The sequence below is a fragment of the Trematomus bernacchii genome, unplaced genomic scaffold (genome assembly GCF_902827165.1).
Source record: "Trematomus bernacchii unplaced genomic scaffold, fTreBer1.1, whole genome shotgun sequence".
NCBI classification, from domain to species: domain Eukaryota; kingdom Metazoa; phylum Chordata; class Actinopteri; order Perciformes; family Nototheniidae; genus Trematomus; species Trematomus bernacchii.
Window position 1 is genome coordinate 19,737,148 of NW_022987973.1, and position 23,777 is coordinate 19,760,924.

Genomic DNA, 23,777 nt, shown 5'->3' on the forward strand with positions numbered 1-23,777 from the left:
GCTTAACGATACCGGCGAGCTCTGGTGGGCCTCTGAGAGGATGTAAAAGAACAATTTGTCAGGTTTTTCCCTCCCTCTACTCACACTAGTAGGAAAAGGTGGAGAAGACCTGCTGTGTTTCTCTGCATGTGTTTTCTCACTCAATTTAGCAAGATGATTTCTCTCTTGTTCTCTATGTCCACTGATACATTAGGTCATTTTGTACTAGTTGTGATCTCTTGACAGGTAAATTGCAACAAAATGGAAATAAATTATCATGAAAAATAAAACTTGTTATTATAAGTGGTTAGGGGTGGTTTCCAAAAGAGATGAGAAGACAGAGATGACTGGTTTAATAAATAACAGTACAAATCCTCTTAGTATAATCTCAGCTTCAATAAGCATTATTTGTGTTATTATTACCTCAGGAAATTACTGTTATTTCAAATGAGGGATAGTGGTCGTAATCCCTTCTGCTCTTATGTTTTCAAGGATTTTATCAGCTTTTGGTTTTGATCTGCCTGAACATATATTGGACCACTTGTCTCTAATCAACCCCTCCTATAAAACAATGAGCAGCTCAATAAAACTACCTGCCCAGCACAGAGTGGAAGTTAAATATTTGTCTCATATGGCAAAGGATTAAATCATGAATGAAGCCTTAGCTTTTTGCAGCTAGTAAGAGAATGGGCTCCATTCGGATGTCTGTAGGTTGCGTTGCTGCTGCATGTGGGTTTCATCAAATGACTGTGTGCTAACATGCTAACGACAATTAGCTACTGAGATATTTCAAAACTCTTAAAAATTTTTTTTTTGTTTTCAAGCTATAAGCTTTCAGAAAATCATTTGTTTTTGTTTACTACACCCTGCTTGATTGTCAGCCTTTATATGCACCTGTGTTGCATTGGTTTGTGACAAATATACTAAGTTATCGCTGTCAAACCGAGCATGATACGAATTAAAATGGCATTTAATTGGGAAATATCTAAATATCAAGCTGAAACAATTCACAAATACGTTTTCCATAATGCTTTAAAAAAAAATGCCCTCCAGCAAGAGAATGAATCAAGAACAAGACAGAAGCAGAAGGTGTCATCTGACTGACGGTAAGTTTCTTTAAGGAGTAAAAAGCAAAAACAAAGCCAAGCATTACTAATTATATATATTTTTTTTAGAGAAGGCATATTTATTTCCTTAGGTTTGTAAATAGAAGCTTTTTCATTTAAAGACATGAGCACACAGTGCATGCTTGATGTGGAAGAGCTGCAGTGCCTGGATGATGTTTATGCCGCAGCCGTCTGATTTCCCACCTGCTGGGCGAGCTGTCACTGCGGTAGAGAATGCAGAGGTCATGTGATTTTACTCTATTTTGTCTCCTACAACCTTTCTGTGTTTGCTTTCCGAACCTTCCTGTCTTGTCAGCAGCAGTGAGGACTACAGCTTCGTACAGGGAACATTGGAGAGAGCAGCGATGCCAATTAGAACAGTGTAATGTGCTCGCGGGCATATTTGCATAGTTTGACAACACCGGCTGCAGCCATCAACGGCTAATTATAGGACATTAACCAGTCAAAATACTGTATAGTATGATTAAAAGAGCTCTTCTATCACCAAAGTGCAGGATTCAATGATTAATGGCTACAGCTGACAATCGAGAAAAGACAGGAGGATGTGAATAAATATAACGTTTTGATGACATTTATCATAAAAACTAAAATAAATACATTTTCTAATGTACAATTTCTATCCACAGTTTTGGTAAAATGTGTCAAAGTTTGAAATGTTCAATCATTTTTTTATTTGCATCATCAGTCACTTTTAAAATCAAATCAACAATCAAACTGCATCTTTTGTATTGTAAATGGTCAGCACTATGTGAGCCAATAGATCTCCAATGGTAAAACATAGCCATACCTGCATGACAGAGTAACAGGGTATGATAGACCATACTTTAGTATCAGCATTACGATAGTTTGAAATATTATCTATTGAGCTCAGCCTCACTGTCAATTGTCCACTGTTCACTCTCAAACATCCTATCAAACTGAACTGTTAGTTCCCATTAAAAGCATTCAAATAGCAAACCACAGGGCGGCTTTTATTGTGGAGCAGTCACAGGGAACTGTATTTGTCCCTGAGGTTGGTGCCCGACATTGACCGTTCGTCATAAATGCCTCTGCAAGGCTTGACTTTTTAACAACGGATCAGTTTTAAATATTGCAGAGAGTAATAGAACACGCTGAAGAGCTGCAGGCAACTTCTCAGCGAGGTAACCAATTCAACTATGCCCTACAGTTGGGAGTAAAATGCCGTGTGCAGCATGAAATCAGATCACAGTTGCTCATGGCTTGATGGAACAAGGCAAATTATTGTCTGACGTCTTTATAAACATAACATTCTGACAAATTAGCTGCTCAACAAGTGTTTGCTGCCCCCAGATAAAGATAGGACCTGTAGTATTAAAGGGCGCAAATGATGCTAATGTTCAGGTTTCATAATTGTTTGTTGAGCCTCTACTGCTTAATGTGCTGCAGCACCTCTTTTCACCCTCTGTCTGAAACCCGAGCCCAGTCTGCTCTGATTTGTTAGCTGGCTGTCTCTGTTATAATTGGTCAATTGCTAAGAGATGTCCCACCCCTTAGCCTATCACGTACAATGTGTTTTAGTGGTAGCCGATAGAAGCACAAATGTTACATAGTGATGTAAATATGTGGCGGAAGTAAACACAGGACTACAATCGAGACGTTTCAGGTGGGGGGGGGAGTCTGTACGAGCGAAACTCCCTCTGGCAAAGCATAATAGGAACCATTTAAAAAACTCGTTAACACAGGTGTCACCAAGTCGACCAGAACTGAAATGTCACGGATTAAAACTTTAATTTGGGATTAACAGTAGCACTCTGCTTTGCCAAATCCCCGAGCATACTTCCCTGGCAAAAATGAACATCAATAAAAGCTTGTTGGACATGGAGTAACTTGCAGGGAATATATGTTACACTGATGCCAGATGAACCAGTAAAATGGGGCAGCACTGCTCCACTTTTACAGTGCTCCAGTTGGCCTTTAGGTGTCTGTGTGTATGTGGGCTTGAGTGAAAGAGTCCCACAACTTCATCCAGAACATATAACCATGCAGGTCTTGAGCGACCTGACCATCAGTCATGTGAATGGAGGCTGAAACAAAGACAAGAGATGCTGCATTATGTCCAGCCAGAGTTGTGAGGCGTATGGCAGAGACTGTATACATCCACTACAACATTGCACATATTTCTTTTGACAGTCCACTCCAAAAAGCTGCCAAACCAATGTGTTTCCACTGACTTACTGAATCAAATAAACTACATTTAATCCTAGGCAGTTAAACAGGCTGTTTTCAAAGTGTGCCTTTAAGCCATACTAATAATGATAAGAGAAAATTGATTAAAAGACCAAATAAACTATAAATAAAGCCACTAACCCCATCAAACTTCATGTCTATCTAACATAAAGTTTGCACGTCAGAAAATCCTAAAACCAACAGCTTTCATGCTCAAAAGTGTGACACAACAGTTAGATCCTTGGCAGCCTTCATGGCTACCTCTCAGAAGAACAATCTCAATCACAGCCTTCATTATTTGCTCTGCCAATAGCTGTCCGCCACATTAAACTCTACACCACTTCCAATGTTGCACTAGTTTATCTTGAGACATTTCCTGTCAGGTTTGTGACTTTCCTCTGCCAATAAGATAAAGGCAGTATATTCATGAGTCAATGTCCCTTTTGAATAACTTAACAAGATTCTCAAAGCTCTCTGTTCATTCTCTGCCAACAGAACAGGCTGAGATATGTCACGTCACTGAAGGTGGGTCGGAAATTACAAGTTAGGGTTTCATTGCACTTCAGCAACGAATAATATATTTAAGAACTATAGCTCAAAATATTGATTTTCTAGACAAGACTAAAACATAGTGTATTTGCCATGTCACCAAAATGAGTATCTGAATGTTTGTCTTTAAAAAGGTAAAATATTTGATCCTTTGTACTGTATGTTATCCACTATATAGAATCCAAAATGGTGCAACTAATGGAACAAAGCCCTACTAATTCTCTGGTATAGAGTATGTATATTTGCATTTTTGCTTTTGCATCACGTTCTAACTCCCAACTCGTCAATTACTTATGCTTTGTAATGACGCCTTAGCGTAACTTTTCTAACGTACTGATTACCCATTACCAAAATTGAAAGTGCAGGGTATTTTGATAGGCATAAACATGTGATTACCGTTTGGATGTTAACGTGGCGTTACATTATGTCAGGCCAAGTAGTCCTACATGACCTTAAATAAGTACATTGGGTCATTATCTGGTTAGGTTACGGAAGAGATCATATAAAAAAAAAAGTTGTTATACAGTTTATAAGTTAGTTACATATGTAAGTTAACCTTTTTCTGTATGAGACAAAAGTTTAAATATGTTTCACAAACAAAAACACAAAGTTGGTTTTACATGGGAAACGAACGACAGTTTCCTGTGTACAAGTCCTGAGTTTGTCTAACCACCTGCTCCCTACTCACTCTTCCTTTGCCCCCCTGACTATTTCTATGGCCACTAGGGGCAGCCATGGATGTATAATAAGAACTGGATACAGCGTTCATTCCTATGAGAGTTGCTCATTGGCGCATGAAGACAAAATGGCCCAACTTTTGAGAGAGCGAAGCGTCACGAGAGTATTCATATAATCATATAATCCGTTCTTATTGTGCATCCATGGGTAAAGGTAAAACTCATGTAGTACTGAACACGTCACATGAACGTGCCGGGCGGCGCGGTCCCGTGGGTTAGATGCGCGTTCATAATGCAGAGGAAAATAACTCTCAGAATAACGTTATTAGCACATTTTACAACTTGAGGACCGAATGTTTTTAATAAGGGCTATACAAATGTTCATACTGGGTAGTTTATTTAGTTTAAAAAAAATTATCCAACGATTTACAGACGTCTCTTTCCCAATGTTAGTCAATGGGAAAAAGTATTTCCGGGCCCAGCGACTGATATGGAAGTGTAGTACCGCCATTTGGCCACAACAAATATTTTCCTCAGAGTCCGGCGCACTTCCTGGGGGCTTGGGGGCAGCCCTGCTTGTCCAAAAACGATGGAGGATTTGATGCAAGATAAACAATCTTTAAATTACCCTACTTTACCTCCCTGTAATGGTGCCAACACTAAATGGCGACATGTTGTATTTCAGCTGAACCAGCTAAGCCTAAACATTCACCACTCTTGAGAACAAGTGTACACAGTCCAAATCACATAATACCCAACACAAATGACAGGAATAAAGGGGATATATTGTGAAATTCTTTTACAATAATTATGAGATAACCTTTCTTTTGTGAATACAGATTATGCCCCACTAATTGTAATATGGTCATAATAATTGGGCTGATTCCTAGTAACAGTCCATTTACTGAGATTGGATATAAATTCCAGCTCATTTACATAAGAATCTCTTCTACTGTACAGAGAGAGCTACAGATCTGCACTTTCCTTATGCTAACATACTGTATACTATTTTCATTATACTTCTAATGTGTCTACCAGTTAAAAAACTGTCATGGAATAATTACAATTAACTGAATCATGTTCGTACAAACCCAGTGAAGTTTGTAACCATGGAGAGAAATCTTATGGCAAAAGTTTCTTCCAATAACATGTCAAAAACACAGCCCTCCTCCTCCTTGTTATACTGTGAGAGGGATGTTACAGAACAGATCATAGTAAACATGCCTGGCATCACGAAGCTTGTGCATAATTACATCCCTATATGTAACACCTCTCTGACAGCAGTAGCAGTGTGTCATGCAGTATATAGCCCTTTACACAGTACACCCTTTGTAAGTGCTGACAAAATATAGAGTGAACCTGACATGGTGGTTTCCATTTGTTTCACATATACACACACATTTTACATACAAGATACTCTATTTGTCTTTTGTGCATTTGTGTTAATCCCTGTCTCTCTATTCTCGTAACGATATGTAAGCCTGGGTTAGAAAAATGCAATAGAAAATAACAGCTTATTAAAGTTGTGCTATCTGGGGGGAAATTGTGCAAAATGAGTAGCCCTTTTTTAAGAAATGAATAATGTATTTTAAAAGGAAAACAAAGAACGTGGGCTTTCTTTTCCTTTATTTGTTGCTTTCCTAACTATTAGGTGGCATGTATTGTGCAAACTGGTGAGATGTCTATTGAATGAACGGCCCCTAATAAAGGCACCCTCCAACTAGAAGATACCTTTCAAAAATGTATATTTACCGCAAAATGTCGATAAAGCAGTCGGCAGTTATCTAAATGACGGTATTTGTTGTTTACAGCTGTGTAATACTCTGTGAAAACCCTCTCCCTCACTTCATTAAATCCCTGCAGCCATCTGAAAGCAGCAGGACAGATATGTGATAAATCTGCATCGAGAAAGGACCCCTGTGGAACACCATTAAAAGCTAGATTTCACAGCCACAGCAGCATGATATTTTTCTTTTAAGTTAGAATGGAAGCTTTCAAATGTAGACTTTACACATAATTACCATCTATGGCAAACTGGCCATATCAGACTGTGCTTTCATTTAGACAAGAGGTGTTTTTAGAGTAATAAAGCTTTTAATGAAACCCTACTCTACATATATGAACAGGCTACCCAACAGTATGTTTGTATTATATTACATAGTCATGTAGCAACAACACAGATACGCAGTAGAGCTGAGAGGATTAGTCTATCAATATGTACGTCTTATAGATCTTCTAGATAATAATTTGCAACAATTTGGATACTTTATAAAAAAATATTTTCAAACCAATATCTCGTTTCAGCTTCTGATTTACGTATAGTTATTTCATTCAGACAACTCGTGTTTATTAATAACAGCATAATGTTTGAGTCTGGCGTTTCAGCTCCTGCCTCATCACTCCCCGCGAATATCTTCATAACATTGAGGAGTGATGATTAAATAAATTACCCCCAGAACCCACAGCTGGATGCTGGGGTGGTTGTGGGCCAGACAAGCAGCAGTGGTGCCGCAGCAGGGGGAGCAATCTTTAATCTTAAATAGAGTGCCAGATTAAGGAGAATGTGCCTAGTTGGTTGTATGAGAGGGTAACATGTATATGTATCATTGTTGCTCGAGTTGAATGCACTGAAAAAAGGGAAACGTTAATTTTAATTAAATGTTTTATGTCAACAAATGTCATCGTCAATAATATTACGTTTAAATAGGTTCAACTTAATATTATTGCTTTCAACTAACTTAATACAGTTATGTGAAATGTGTTGACATAATACATTTACCGTAATTTTCGGACTATAAGCCGCAACTTTTTTCCCATTTTTCGACCCTGCGGCTTATATAACGGTGCGGCTAATCTATGGATTTTTACAGCTCCGACGACTTGCTCTGAAAACACGGAGGAACAAAACAACAAACGAGTGAAACAAAGCGTATATTAAAGCCCGGGAAATATACCCGTTTTGACGCTGTTTCAGGAGCGCCTCTAACATTGTTTTGAAGGCCTGTTGCTAGCTGCGGGGGATCCTCGGGCTAGCCCTGTAGACACCAGGCCGAGAGAGCGCAATGGCCCGGGACAGGAGCTCCGGGGATAACGACCAGGTTTGACTGACCCTGCCAGTCCTATTTTATAACACAAAGAAGACGTAACCTCTCCTAAGTTTGAAAGTTGAAAAGTTTGTGTGTCTGTAACGCCATGTGATACAGTACAGTTTACACAGCACAGTACAGACTAGACTCACAGACAGACAGACTAGACTCCTTGTACTAGGATGGGTTAAAAGCAGAGGCCAAATTTCACTGTGTGTGCTGTGTGCTCTGCATGTGTGACCATTAAAGAGGGTTTCATCCCTCCCTATTCTATTCTATTCTACATGTACTGAACTAAATGGTAACACTTGAATACGTTATGCAACTTGTTTGTTGAAATGTTAATAAATGGGAGCTTCCTCAAACAGCCATCTCTTTCCCGACAATCCCCTCTGTGCACGAACCCTTACATATGGTAATTAAACATTAAAACACCTGCGGCTTATAGTCCAGTGCGGCTTATATATGTACACATCATTCAATTTAGCTGCTGCGGCTTATATTCAGGTGCGCTTTATAGTCCGAAAATTACGGTAATTAAAATCCACGTTTCAGTTTTTCAGTGTGCCTGTATCTCAAGACGCTTTTTCTCCAAAAAGTTTAGGATGACCACTTTGGCCTCTATAGGGAATTGTGATCCGTATGTCTCACCAGCTGTTTCTATGAGTTCTTAACAATCATCAATGAAGATTGTTCCAAATGTGTCAATGATGTAAATAAATGTTAGTTGTAGCACTTCTCATTAGTGCTGTGAAGCAGATAGAGATGGGGAAGTAGGGTAATACTGTGCTGCTGTTCCTTCTTACTGGCCTTTTCTTGACTTTAGTGGCAGCACTACTGTACATTCAGGCAGCTGTCTCTGCAGCTCTGCAGCAACTACTTCTAAAAGGGCATATGTCAGTCTCTCTTGTGCTTCTAAAGCGCTGTGACTTGAAATACACCAGCCCTACTCTAACTGGAGCTCTGCCACCCACAGTGGTTGAAAGATGCCAGAATTATGCTGTGAGATGGCAGGTCTGCAGTTTGAGTCAATAGTGCTATTCATTGTTGAATCCAGATGTGGTCTTCTTTCAGCAGAAATGAAAGACCAAGAAATCCTTAATATGAAATATGTGCAAGTTGTTTTTACATAGTAAATGGAAATATGTAACGTACATTAATCCCTTGGCAAAAAAAATGAAGTAATCCAGATAAACTAGAGCAAGGGTCTCCAACACATCGATCGCGAGCTACCGGTAGCTCGCAAGCCCTCAATAGGCGCTTTCACACCGGAGTACTTTTCCCTTTTAGTTCCGATAGTTCCTGGGATTTTGCGTTCACACCAAAAAGAGAACTTAGTTCATGATAACTTTTCCCCCCTTTTCAGTCCCTGCTAGAGACCAGGGACTTTCCTGGGAGAAAAAGGTTCCCATTTCTGATTGGCTGGGCGAATTGCAAACCACGCCCCGTAAAACTCTTAAAAGTGTTGTGAAGCCGCCATTGTATTTGCTGGCATTAGCATTATTAGCATTAGAATTAGCCAGCGCACCAACGGAGAGAGACTAACTTATGGCAACACAAAAAAAAACATGGGAGCGGTGGAGATGTTCGGCGATTTACTCTGAAGAAGCTGGGGACTCCCAGCAGCTTCTACTGAAGCCAGTCCCCAACTCCGGGGACTTCCGGCCAGGGACTTCGGGTGGCAGTATACGCTGTGAAGTTGTTTGCGGCCTGCCAGTAAACCCAAAGCAGAAGAAGAAGAAGTGACGTCAGCGCCTTCATTTGCCTAATCCTCCCTCAGGGACTTATTCCGGTGTAAACGCGATCTGCTCTTTAGTTCTGGGAACTAAAGAGTTCCGATGAACTAAGTACTGGGAACTAAGTACGGCAAAGTACTTGGTGTGAAAGCGCCTAACAAGTAGCTCGCCAAGCAAATCCAAAATGTAAAAAATACACAAAAAAAATTGAATTAAAAGAATCTACCCTATGCATAAACAAAACCTCAATCATAGCGAACTCTATCTACTTACTACAACTCTATATCTATCTAACACCCCTCCTTACCACACCCCCCACAAAGAATATCGACCAATCACGTTCTTGCATGATTTGCGGGCCCGGCGTTGCAGTCGGGAAGAAAAGCAATGTGGAGCGGCACTTCACCGCTTCATAAGGAGTTTGACCTTTCCTTCTGGCAGAATCTACTCGACACATCAGCCCCATTGAACACAGCCTAGTCACGCCGCATGGCGTAATTTCCACTGGGGACAGGGGGGACATGTCCCCCCCACTTTTCGAAATCCCGTTTGTGTCCCCCCACTTTACAAATATGTTTATTATTATTTTTACAAAATAACGTAAGAAATCATTCCAATGTGTACTATAGGACAGTAAAAAAAACAGTTTAAAAGGGGAGTGATTAGTAAAATATGCATAAATAGAAAGAAAGAATGCTAACTAGGTAACATAAGATAAGAATAAACAAGTTTAAATTATCTGTTATTGGTTGTGATCATATTCTAAAGATGTTTGGATTATTGAAAAGTATACAGCTCCCTTTCATATGAGTGTTGAGAGCTGTATCCATAAATTCATGTTGTGCTCAAAGTGCTCCAGATTGATGCTTTTCACTTCAACATTTAAAAGAAAATCTACAGTAAACACTGAAAACGGGTCCCACAGACCCAAACAGCGCACAAAGGTTAAAGGTAAGCATATAATAATGTTAAAATGTGCTAAATATATACACTGCAAAAAAAAAAAAAATAGGAGTAAAAGTAGCTCACGACTTGTTTTATTTTCTGAAAGTAGCCCTCATCCTAAAAAAGGTTGGAGACCCCTGAACAAGAGCATTTACATTGAGAATAACTTATTTCCAAGAACCAGAGCATATCCGTTTCAAAATCAGCCTTCTTCCACCTCAGAAACATATCCAGACTCCGGTCATCACTCTCCGACTCTGTTGCAGAGAAGCTAATTCATTGTTTTATTACCTCACGCCTGGACTACTGCAACGGACTCCTGTCCGGGCTCCAGTATATACAGAACTCAGCTGCCAGGGTTCTCACACGCACCAAGCCCTGGCAGCACCCCCACTCTCTTCAACCTCCACTGGCTCCCGGTCAAGTCCTGCATCACTACAAACTCCTCCTCCTCACCTACAAGTCCCTCCATGCCCTCTCCCCTCAGTACCTCACAGATCTCCTCCACCCATACATCCCGTCCCGCACCCTTCGATCCTCAGACTCTGGCCTGCTCTCCATTCCACCTTCACGCCTCTGCACCTTCGGGGACCGTGCCTTCAGTGTCGCTGTGCCCACCCTCTGGAACTCCCTCCCTGCTGAAATCCGCAACGCCCCTTCTCTCAACATCTTCAAATCAACCCTGAAAACTCATCTGTTCAACAAAGCCTTCCAACAATAACTCACTTCCCCCCCACTGCAATGTTACACTTCCATTTCTGCCACCTGTTTTATGTTTATGTTTTATATTTGTATGTCTTGTCCTTAAATGTTTCTTTCTAAAGCGACCTTGAGGTTATGAAAGGCGCTATATAAATTCAAGTTATTATTATTATTATTATTATCCTAATAATATGGCAGATGTATCATCAAACAATATTCCTTTACCCTCATCTTGTCGCAGGGGATTTTACACATGTAGATGGAGTGTAATCTAGATTTGTAACCCAATTCCTAAAGGAACTGTACCCCCGCTTCCTCTCTGTCTCAGATATCTGTAATAACTTCACCTCGACAAAGACCTTATCTGTTGATAGCAGCTCCTGTCCTCTACTGATAACACATAAGTAGCTGCAGATATATTGTAGTGAACAGGTAGATGAGGAGGCTAAGGTGTGCCAGGACGCTCCTGTAAGCATGCGTGTGTCCCCTGGGTGTCCTTGGCGCTCCTCCTGTCTTCCTCTCTGCCACCAGGGGCCTGAGCGGGGGAGTCTGCCAGCATGATGGGGGGTTGGCCCCCGCTGAGCTCGACGCAGGGAGGCTACAGTAATGACACACTCCAACACACCTTACACAAGGCAACAGTGAACCCAATACTCAAGAGGGCTATTAGGGAGGACTAACAGACCCAAATCTGCTCCTTAAAATAAAATCAGACACTTGAGCAGGACAGAAACGGAGGCTCAGGCAAGGTTAATGAGGGCGGAATGCTGACAATGTTTCTTTCACCTACTATGACAGTAATAACGTGCTATGGCAGAGAAGGCAAAAATAAATAGAGAAAACATTATTTTACTACCATCTTTTTTGCATTGTCCATTCAACCAACTATGCCAATATTGTTGTACAAGTTTTTTGTCAAATCGCCATGTTTCACCAATGCAGGAAGCATTGAGACTTAAATAAAGCAAAGCTAACAAAGCAAACTTGACAGGGCAGTAAAACCTTATTATTTAGCCTTATGTTAAGCTGTAGCAGAACATTACAAAGCACATTTACTAAATCACTGTGCTTAAAGGTAGGTAAGAATGGAGAAACCAGCACGAGTGCGCTAGAATTTGAAACTACACAAACGAAAAAAATCGGTCCCTTCCTTCAGACTTCCTTACAGAGCCCCTCCTCCAACACACACGAACGCGCACATGACCAATGAGGGCACGAGATAGGTTTGTGCACGAGATGGAAGGCTGACAGGCAGGCAGATAATTGGACTTGCTTTTTACAGCGCCACGGCTTCCACAGATGAACTATTTGTATATATTTATTGTCAAAGCATTTAATTTATTAATTGCTATCGGGATGTTAAGAGCATTCCATGGAATATAACAAAAAGGGTTTCTGAAGTGAATTACCTACCCTACCTTTAAGCTTACATTTCTGGAATTTGTATTTTTCTGCAGTATCTCCATTTTAATGCTACTTTAAACTCATTTGAATGGCAAAGATTATTGTTGTAAACAAAATGGGACAAATATCTAATCTGATTAGCACCTGAGTCATTCATATACTGTAATCATTATCAGTTCACCCTTCAAATCAATTTTAGGAGATAAGTGCAACCTGATGGAAAATAATTGGGTTTAACAGTTCCACCACTGAAATGGCAGGTTTGCAACTATGATTGTAAATAACAGTCTGATGGCAGATGTTCGTCAATACAGCCCAACTCACCTGAGGATCACACAATAGAAAGCCAATTGAAACCAACATTCTTTAACACCACCAACACCACTCATTGACATTTAAAAATGTCCATCATTAGGCTGGCTGGGGAAGGAAGAGTCATTACTGAGAGACCTGCATGAGCAGCTGCTCTGGAACTGAAGCCACTATTGATCTAAGTGCTGGTTATTATGCTGGAGTTGCACCATTGATTAGAGACCCAAGGGCCACACATCATTTCCTCTGTGCCTTCATTGAGCTCTGAGTCCAGTAAGGCTGTGACAATACAACCACCTGGTCAAACAAAAGAGCTTTGCGGTCAGAGATGCCAACTGTATCTCAAGCACGACAAGGGCAAATGTGTCATGGTTACATAAAAGCATCACATGGCAATATTAACCCGATTTCAACTCATTATTATTCTTTGTGCAGCACACTCCTCTTAGCAGGGGTGGCATTGATCGGGTAATGAAATAATAAATGCTTGCTGCTCTGTTGAGCATTACTGCCAATGCCCTTCACAGGAAATTAAAACGTTACACCTGAATTGCTAATTTGCCGTAAAATGTCCAGTTTTTCATGCATGGCTTAACTATGACTTAAACCTGCCCATCGCATAATATATATTACATGAATATGTATTGTGGAATTGCACAAATTACTAGATTGTCAAAGGCGTGGGAAATGTCAAAGGCTAAAAACAAATGCCATGTTAGAACAATGGACAGAAAGCAACTGAATTATCAGATTTAGTTTGGCTTCATTGCAGCTCATTATTTTAATGTTCCATTTCAGTCTAACTGCCTTGTTCTTGTCCTAATGATAGTTTTGGCCAGCCTGATGAGCTGCTTAGTAGGTAAAAAAAAGGAAAAAAAGGATGTACCTTCCAGCTCACTGGCTTCTTTAATGAGCAAAAGCAGGATGTCATTTTCTGGCTGCTGGACACAAAAGCAGTATGAGTCGAATCATTATGAGATCTTTAGGGTGGAGGGTTCCCGATGTCTCCCTTCCTTCATTAGCCATGTGTGTAATGAAACAGACTATATTTCATAACCTACATCGAGCTGTACACTTCACCGTGAAACCAAACAAATGTGAATTAGGTCTGCTATCATCAGCTCTACAAGACATCAATCAGAACACATAATGAAGAAGAGGGTCTAATGTATTTCTGATGAGTGTTGGGCTCATTGAGCCATCAGTCTACTTCCTGACATTGATTTGCACATTAACAGCAGTGTGGGAAGTGTAAAATGAGCAGAATGATAAATATATATTGTGCAGCACGGACACATTTTTTTTCACAATAAATAATTTTGCTCGCCCACAAGTTGTCAAATACGGCAGCTTAGTCAGTACATTATAACATTAATTTATTATATACTGTCCCATAAATTATGTATTTTAGTATATTTTCCCAGTTGTAGTACAAAGGTTGGAGATTACAATCAGTTGTACCATTTTCCATATTCCTTAGTTTCTTAACTGTCAACTATGACCAGAAATATGAATAAAGTCTCATGGTTGAATAGCTATTTTGGGTATGTTATTTAATGCTTTTGTTTCTTAGGAAGGATCAAGTGCTTCAGCGGATAAATAGCGAAAAAGTCTCCACAGGAAGAAAATTCAGCTGTGTCAAAAAACACAGGACTTTCACCCAGTAGACTTCTGTTTATGTCCTGTATGGTACTTATAGTCAACATTTACTTATTTTAAATCACACACTAAATAATGTACTCAGAATCATAAACACTTTATTGATCCTGGGGGAAATTGGACTTTATATAAAACACGCAAACAAAACTTCCCAGGAGACAGCTATTCTGGTCCCATGTGAAACTAAAACTCAACACACCTGGGTTTTGTACCTATATACACAACAAACATACTTTTTTTGACCCAATTCATGACCTTTTCCTGTACCTAACAAGCACCTTTATTTAGAAAAGACAATGTATATATGTGGGGAGGAAAAACTTGTGTGCAAAACTGATGCTGGGGTTCGTCATATAAGTGTTGGACCACTGACCAAGCTTTGTTGAACACTTTAAAGCCAGTCTAATCTTCAAACTGTTTGTACTAAGTCAAACCTGTTCCCAGTGTGTGCCCATTTAATAACATCTTATCAGATTCTGTTGCAACAGACATCCATCAGCTGTTTCAAGACCTAATTAGGGCATCTTCAACACAAACACTATGAGATAGAAAAAGAAAGGGGATGAGGCAACAGGGAGAGCTAAAGCATTTTAAAAGAGATATTCAAAGCGAGTCCTCACATCATTACTGGAAAACAGAGAGCTGCGGTGTGATTTGTAAAAGTGCGTTCAGAGTGGCAATAAGCAGTGGTGAGTTGGAGGATCAAGAAGGAGAACAAACACTGGCTGGTGACAGTTTATTGCTAATGAAACCAATAACAGCCCCTCTTTCAGCACCAAAAGCAGCTTGTTATAGGCCACAACTACATCTTAGATATTTAAATCCCTGCACGATATACGAGCAAAATGAGATGAATAATGTTGATAAGACTGCATTATTAGTCAAGCATCTGATTAATGCAGGTCACGTAAACACCTCCATGTCTTCATGCTGTTCAGGCATCTGCTCCTCTAACTGGGGCTGAACCAAGGGTCCACCAGCCACTCTACAACAAGTAGTTTCTAACAAGTAATGTGATTGGTTGACTACTCAACCAGTGCAGACAATTCTAAAAATAATAGATTTTGGAGGAAACCTTGCAGGGATGATGTAACCTGGCTTAAACACATTTGAATTGCTCTTTTTGGACATTACATTTATAATTTATAATTTGGGATTTTATTACAGTGTGGCCCAAAGGGAGCAGATTTGATTTGATTGTGTTGTGCTGTAAGCCATGACAATAAGAAAAAGGTCTGAATATATTTTTGACACCGAACACAACAATATTATATACAAATACTGGAAACTGCATAGTAATTATTTTCACTATTCGATAATAAGCTATATGAGTCTTTCCTTTGTTTATTGTTGTTGTACTTTTAGCTGAATTATAACATTGTTCTAGCTTACTTACAATTACAAGATGTTTTATTTGCACCAAGAACCATGTGAATGTCATAGCTTTACCAGGTATTGCTCATATGTTAAACTATTGGGCAGATACATTAACCTGATAATGGTGCTGTAAAAGCAAGGGTATCACAAAACTGTTAAAATTAATCTTGAAAGGTTCAAGAATGTCTCTACTAAAATTCATTCAATAGTTGTTGGGAAATGTAACTCAAGATATCTGCTCATGGTGGCACTTAATAACAAGTTTGAGGATAGCCAGTAGGAGAAATCATGAATGCCATTCTACTGGCTAAAAAACAACCTAATAACAGACGCAAGTGTACAATATGTCCTCTGAGTCACTCACATCCTTTTTCTCTGGGGTTGTCAATAAAGTACAGATCTATCCATCATCATGTCCCGCCTAATGACTCTATGCAAACCAAAGCAGAAAAAATACTCAGCAGGCGTTAGAAATCTGTCAAATTTCCTCTTGGGATATTTATATTTTACTCTGTATTAAAGAGCTGCTTAAAACCAGGCGCAGCGCAGTCGTCCTGTAACTGTCGCTGCAGTGATTCAGACACCTCAGCTAATGGAGCTGTGTCAATAAATATGTCTTCTAAACCGGCCCTTGAATAGTTAGAAGAAAAAAAAAGATTTAGCATTCAAACCATGTCTTTAAAATGAGGAATGACTGACACAAAGTCTTTCTGAGACTTTGACTTGATACAGAACTGAAAATAGATGTAAATGAGGATCAATTGTTATTCAGTTATTCAGCTTATCCATAAGTAAAGCTTGCCACTGATGAGTGTACAAAAACTGTTGATGTGACACTTGCTTTCCCTCTCGAACTAAAAACTCCAGCAGAGAGAATACAATAGTATACACACAAAATATTGTGCATTATATAATCACTAAACCTGAAAAAGGAGCGTCTGATTCGCCAGAGCGGAGCTAAAACCTTCCGTCTCTCTGACACGGCACTTTAAACTACTTATTGGAGACATTTGAAAATTAAATGGATAATGACTAACCATATCCCCATATTGATGTTTTAAACAAACAACTAGGAAAATTAATCGGATTCAATATTAATTAGTATCAGTATTGCCAGTTGTTAAAATATAACATAGTCCATAATAGAGAGAACAAAATGCTGGTTCAACTTGACCTACAATACTTGTTGTAGTTGTAGCACACAGGTAATCTGCAAAAAGAGCTTATTAGCTTTTAGCTTTCAGCTATGGAAATGACATCCAAGTTTTAATTAGATGTCTATGTGATGTTGGGTAGAAAGTTCTCTCTAAATTAAAACAATATCCAGTTGATATGATCTTGATGAACAATTAAATATTGAACCATTTTTTTGTTAAACACTCTATGATACAAGTAAAACAACAAGTATTGCTACACATTGTTACAAAGTACACCATAGGAAACAAATCATTGGAAATAAAGAAATGATCTCTCACATACAGACAGAAGAACACATGTGAGGAACAATCTCCAGGGGGTCATTTTGGCTGAAAATACTAAGGCAATATTACAGCGCTGAACCAAGCTCTGCTTTACTTCATTATAACTTGCTCTATTCTTTGTTTTAATACTCCTCCAAGCTTTCCTCATAATCATGGTCTCTCTCTACCAATAAATACAAAATGTTACTTTTGTCTCAATCTAACTGTACTGTATGTTAGAGACAGACAACATACTGAGTCACTGATCAACAATGAAATACGAAGTTATTTTAATGATGCCGCCTGTTCTATGTTTCAGTAATCTGTTCATAAACACACACATTATTGTGCATGTTAATGAAGGTATTATCTCTGTTGGATTTTTCTGAGAATGTGGCTGTGCACTAATTAGGGCTAAAGCATGACCTATGAAAGAGCTAAATAAATGGACACATTTATTTCCAGAGCTATCACCATAACAACCAGACCTGGCGGCAGACCTAAATCCATGGGTGGGCAATTCATTTTCGAGGGCGCACCGAAGGTACAAATAATTGCTGGAGCGGGCACATCAGTTTATTGATCTTTCTGATCAATTTCAAGCATATCTCCCTATTTCTACGTAACATGTGAGTCTTGAATTCCAATGACCTGAAACACATATATTCTCATTTAAGAAATGAAAATGCAATTTTCCAAGGCACTACCAATGTGATGACCCGGTTTCGGCACAGAAGAGCTATCTAGTTGTAACAACATAAACATTCAGGCTACCTGGACCTGTGTTAAGGGTTGGGGGGACTTTTCTTGATAACCAAGTTCTATTTTGATGCTTTTTGATGCATTCTCACTAAGGCAAAGAACATGCTTCAATCATTGAAAACATTTCTGGGAGAATAAATGTTTTATAATTGTGATGTAAAATGATTTACTATCTGTCGCTCAAGGCTTACCACTAGATTCACACACACAAAGTTACTTCTCAGACCTGCATTTTTTCTGGCTGTTATGTGACGCCTATCTCACATTCTCACTCAATACGTTTATTTTCTTCACAGCAGATAACCCTGTTACATGGATTTCTCTTCAGAGGGTCAAAACACTGTATGGGTGGGCCCGGCCCCCTTGACACCAGGTCTGATAACGACTGATGAATTCCATCCCATCAGAAATACTTAAATGCCACTAAAAGAAGCTAGTACCCTTTAACAGATTTACCTGTACACCACAGTACTCTGTCAGGCCAGCACTATTGGCAGGCAAAAATGTCAGTTTTATCCACTAGATACAGTATATAGTTTGAAGATTAGTTAGTTAGCTAAACACATTTGAAGATCCCAAGGTGGTGAATGACCCTGTGCCATTTCCTTTAGCACCAACCTCAGACAAAATGTATAATTTAGGCCTTTAGCTCTTGAGTACGGCTAAATCTTAAGTGGGTTGTTCATTTTGTCAAGTATTTTCACATTGTGGGGGATAACTGGGCTTTGAAGTCTAGAAAAAAAATGAATTCCAATTCACTAAGAGAGAGAAATCTGGCAGGCTGAGAACAGAAGAAGGCGAAAAAGGGGGTTAAGTAGATCTTGAGAGGGGGGTGCCTTTGTTTTGAGGCCATTGCTGTGTTGCACCCCAAAGGAGGGAGCCTAAGGGGAGAAACATGTTACTTTCAACTCAACCCTTCTTGAAGGTTGGCTTTCATACCACATCTGAAGATCACACATGCAGCAGAGGCCTAGCTTGACTGGATACTGAATATAAAGAAGCACAAGTAGTAGGAAGCATGAACTGAACAGAATTGAATGCAGCAAAGGCCCCTAATGGAAAACACCAGCAGGATTGCACATTAATGACCTTCCGCATGTAAGGACAACCTTGTGGCTGTCAGTGAGAGGCAGAGCCAATGTCATTACTGCGATTAGCCTTTCAGATCCAAAACAAAGAGCGGACTCCAAAGAGTATGTTCTGGGTGTCTGCCACTAATTCAATTGTGAAAATTTGCAGATTGAAATTACATACTACAGCTATGCAAGCGTCTGACCTATAGGCTCCACAGTGGCACTTGCATGCAGGTAATATCCCAGACGTGGTTTTGTGTGTGGGAGAGAAATCACCTACTGTAACTGAGTTGGTTACAATGAAACACTTTTAAAAATGATAGGTGGAGGAGGTACAGGGCATAAAATAAATCATAGAATAGGTACAAGGAAACGCACGTGCACGTGCAGCATACTTCTCCCTCCTGAATGCAATTTTGTATTCTAAATATATCATCATATCTAAATGTACTGGGTAGTTCATTGAAATGTTCCCAAAATGCTGCGGCAGCAAAACAGGAAATTGAATTTTTGCAGCAGGCAGTCAGAACAGCATATTTTGCTTTTGATGTCAGTGACTTTGACTGTTAGTCAGAGTTTATTTATAGAAAAGTAGGTAAACAAACAGAGGTTTTCTGAGCAAAGTCAAAGGGCCTGATAATACCTGCTTTTATAACAGAACGACCTTAATCATAATGTAATCACTGAGTTAAAATTATATTCTGACTCACCCGATGTAAAAGTATGTATGTCTACGGTCCTTTAGCAGACTACACCTTTGGGACAACAGCCCAGCCATCACAAACTCAGAGTGCATGAGTGCATTATCATGTCCATGCTGGTATTTGGGCACTAGAGGTTTTATGTTGTTGTTAAGGACTAAGTGGAGGTTTGTATTGCATGACTTCATGTACAGGATAGTAAGATGTGTTGACCCTATCTCAAAATCTCTGCAATGAGGAGTTGAACAACATAGCTGATAGGAAAAACGGTCATATCTACAACAATAGGACTCAGGATGAAAAATATTTTCTCCAGTCTCAATACATATCTGACCTTTAAACTCTAAGTGCTGCAGTACTATAATCCGTTATCCTCAGTAATGGTGCAACTATTGTTTCAGTTATAACAGTAAGATAAGATGAGATAAACCTTTTTTGACCCCCAAAGGGAGAACTCGGTTGCAGCAGCACCAAGACAGCAATACTACAGATTAGAGAAAGTCGATGAAATAATAAAAAGAGGTTCATAAAAAAATATCTTAAATAAGAATATAATACAAAAAGTAGAAAACTATACAAGAGTATATGGAAACAAAAACTGCAGTGAAAAGGGAAGACATAACATCCCTCATATCTATTCATTACCATTCAAAACTAACAAACTGTTTAGTTTACACAACAAAAAACAGTACCTTTCTAGCACCAGTTCCCAGATCACAAAGCTCAGTTGCTAATTGCTACATTTTACATTTTAATTCAACATTTGATTGCATTCCATTTTGCCACTACTCGCTTTTTATCGAGCTTCAAAGTTCATTTTGAACGATTACTTTCCTAACCAAAAGCAATGCAAAGCAGGGGCACTAGCTCACTATAACTCTAGCTATGCTTAGATTAGCCAGCTAGCTGTAACTTTGCTACAGGGCATGAATTTGTCGTTGTTGCTTCGTCACATTAGCTGTTCAAATAATTCGCAAGGGCAGACTGGTTTGTATCACGGAACCAAAATCCAATTCAAATGTATGGGGATGCTGACTGCAGTCCCCTTAACAACCACTGGTGTTATTTAAAACCAAGATGTTGTGAAAGGAAACAAAAGTCAATCTTCAACAGATTCAGGAACAACCACAGCCTCTGCTTGGTCAGTCTCCATTGGTAGGACAGCAGCCTAAGCCCACTGTGTGCTGTGTGGAGGAATGGACCATGGAACTCAGTAAAGCTAGTCCTCTCCAAAGACTTAATGGAGGAATAATCTCCCTCTGTACAGCAGACCAGGAGGCAACTGCTTGGCTCAATGACTTTTGCTAAATAAATACCAGCTGAAGGCAACAGTGCCTCTATGAGCTCCTTCAGCATCTGGCCCACATGTCTTTATTCTTATTTATTTTTGTAATCAATCTCAGACAAGGACAGATGAGGAAACAGACACAGGAACATTTCCATGAACTCTCGAATTTCTGATCCATCTTGAGATTAACTCCGAATCTTGCCCCACGGTGAGAGACTCGGACTCAGTTACTCTTGTGGTGCCGTCAAACAAAACGAAGGGTACAATTTGAAGCTGTTGCCCTGCAGAAAGCCAAAGGATTTGCTTCTTGAAATAAACAGTGTCAAAGAAACAGATAGATGTGGCAGGATAACCTTGTGGATCAAGTCAGCGAAATAGAGGATAATGTTGCTTTTTCTTGTTTCGCATAATAGTACCAAGTCTGAAATGCTCTGAAACCGTGACAGCAAAAAATTATCAAATAAGAAAACAATTATTATGTTATAACGTCTAATTACGAGTCCAATGAATGTGTTGGATAAGTGGTTCCATTGCCTTTAAAACACTGTAATGTATTTACTTACTTTTCCTTTTTCTTTTTAGATTAATCATGTTTGTACTCTGTCTATATAGAATTGACAAAAAATATACATGTGAATCATTTATAAGCCTCTTAGATCATGATTATAAGATTATCACCAAATTATTAGCAAAACGACTGGAAATTATTTTACCTAAACTAATTAGTCCTGATCAAACAGGTTTTGTCAAGGGCAGATATTCTTCTGATAATATAAGGAGACTTTTGAATATTATAAACCATTTGGACACCTGTCAGAGGCCTTCTCTGCTTCTTTCTTTAGATGCCGAGAAGGCGTTTGACAGGGTAGAGTGGAATTTTCTTTTTGCTGTCTTGAACAGATTGAATATGGGCTCTCGGTTCATAGAGTGGGTCAAATCAATTTATAAAAATCCTAAAGCAGCGGTTATCACTAACTGCAGTTCCTCAGATTTTTTTCCACTAACAAGGGGGACAAGACAGGGATGTCCACTGTCGCCTTTGCTTTTTGCTATTGTAATTGAACCACTGGCGTCATGTGTGCGAGACAACATGGGTATTAAAGGAGTGAAGATTAACGATGAACACAAAATTTCTCTGTATGCTGACGATATCATTCTTTACTTAACAGACCCAGAAAATTCAGAACCACATCTGCACGACACGATAGAGCAATTTGGAAGATACTCAGGATATAAAATTAATTTTAAGAAATCTAATGCTTGTTTCTTACATATGACGCCAACAGCAAATCTGGAAAAGTCTTGTTCTTTTAATTTGTCACCAGGTGGCTTTAAATACTTAGGAATAAATATAACACCACACCTGGATAATCTGTTTAAAGAGAATTACAATCCGCTCATTGACAAAATCAAACAGGATTTATCTAAATGGTCCACATTGCCAATATCACTGCTAGGAAGAATCAATGTCATAAAAATGAATATTCTACCGAGATGTAATTTTCTTTTTCAAATGTTACCATGCTATTTATCCGCTGACTATTTTAAATCTCTCAATAGACATATCTCAACATTTATCTGGTGTAATAAAAAACCAAGAATCAAGTTAATTACTCTTATGAAACCAGAAACTATGGGGGGACTTGGTCTTCCTAACTTTCAACACTACTTCTGGTCAGCTCAATTAAGAAATGTACTATCATGGTCTCTGGGAAGAAAGGATTCACTATGGGTTCAGATAGAAGCCAATGTCTTTGACCCGTTGCCAGTGGAAACTCTTATATTTGTTAAAGATTTCAATAAGGTGAAGAATATGGACAAATGTTTTTACACTTTTAGCCTGGAGGGACTGTACAAAAAAAGCTCATGTTAACTCTGGTATTTCCATCTTTTCTCCTATTTTGAACAATCCGGATCTTAGCAAATATTTGTTGTCAATCGATATAAACAAATGGACGAAATCAGGTATAAAGCAATTGAAACATTTGTTTCACAAAGATATAACAATGAAATCATTTAATGATTTAAGAGCAGAATATGACATTTCAAATAAGGATTTTTTCAGATACCTGCAAATTAGGAACGTGATCCAATCAATTATTAAAAGCAATAAATTGAGACCGGGATTGTTGGAAGAGGAGGAGATATTGATGTCATCGAGCACGATCAAAGGTAAAATTAGTGAATTTAATGCAGTTTTTTCTAAAAGAGCTCAGTCATCATTTCTAACCTTAAAAAAGATCTGGGAAAAGGATTTAGGGATACAGATAGATGAAACTACTTGGCTGAACATTTGTGAAAGAACACATTTTCCATTCACAAGCAATAAAATCAAAGAAGCAAACTTTAAATTTATCAACAAATTCTACCTCACACCCATAAAGATGCATAACATTTCCAAAGAAAACTCTCCAAAATGTCCGAGATGTAAAATAAAAGAAGGAACATTTATGCATCTGTTTTGGGATTGTGATGTCTTGAAACATTTCTGGGATTCGATTCATGCTCTCACAAAAGCCGTTTTAGACATCGAAATTAGCCTAAATCCATGTTTTTTCCTGTTAAATGACATGCCAAACTTTAAACTGAACCCAAAACATTACAGAATACTAATCACAATAACATATTTTGCCAAGAAATGTATACTTTTATTCTGGAAGAATGAACGTCCCCCAACATTCAAACTTTTCATTGATCAGATAACACATTTTTTACCTCTGGAGAAAATGACATTGGAAAAATATAATCGTGGA

General features: G+C 38.9%; 1 protein-coding gene across 1 annotated transcript in view; it reads right to left on the reverse strand.

The window, feature by feature from the left end:
• LOC117471831 (protein kinase C-binding protein NELL1-like) overlaps positions 1 to 23,777 on the reverse strand; it is a 297,298-nt gene that overhangs the window by 203,579 nt on the left and 69,942 nt on the right. The window lies entirely within an intron of this gene.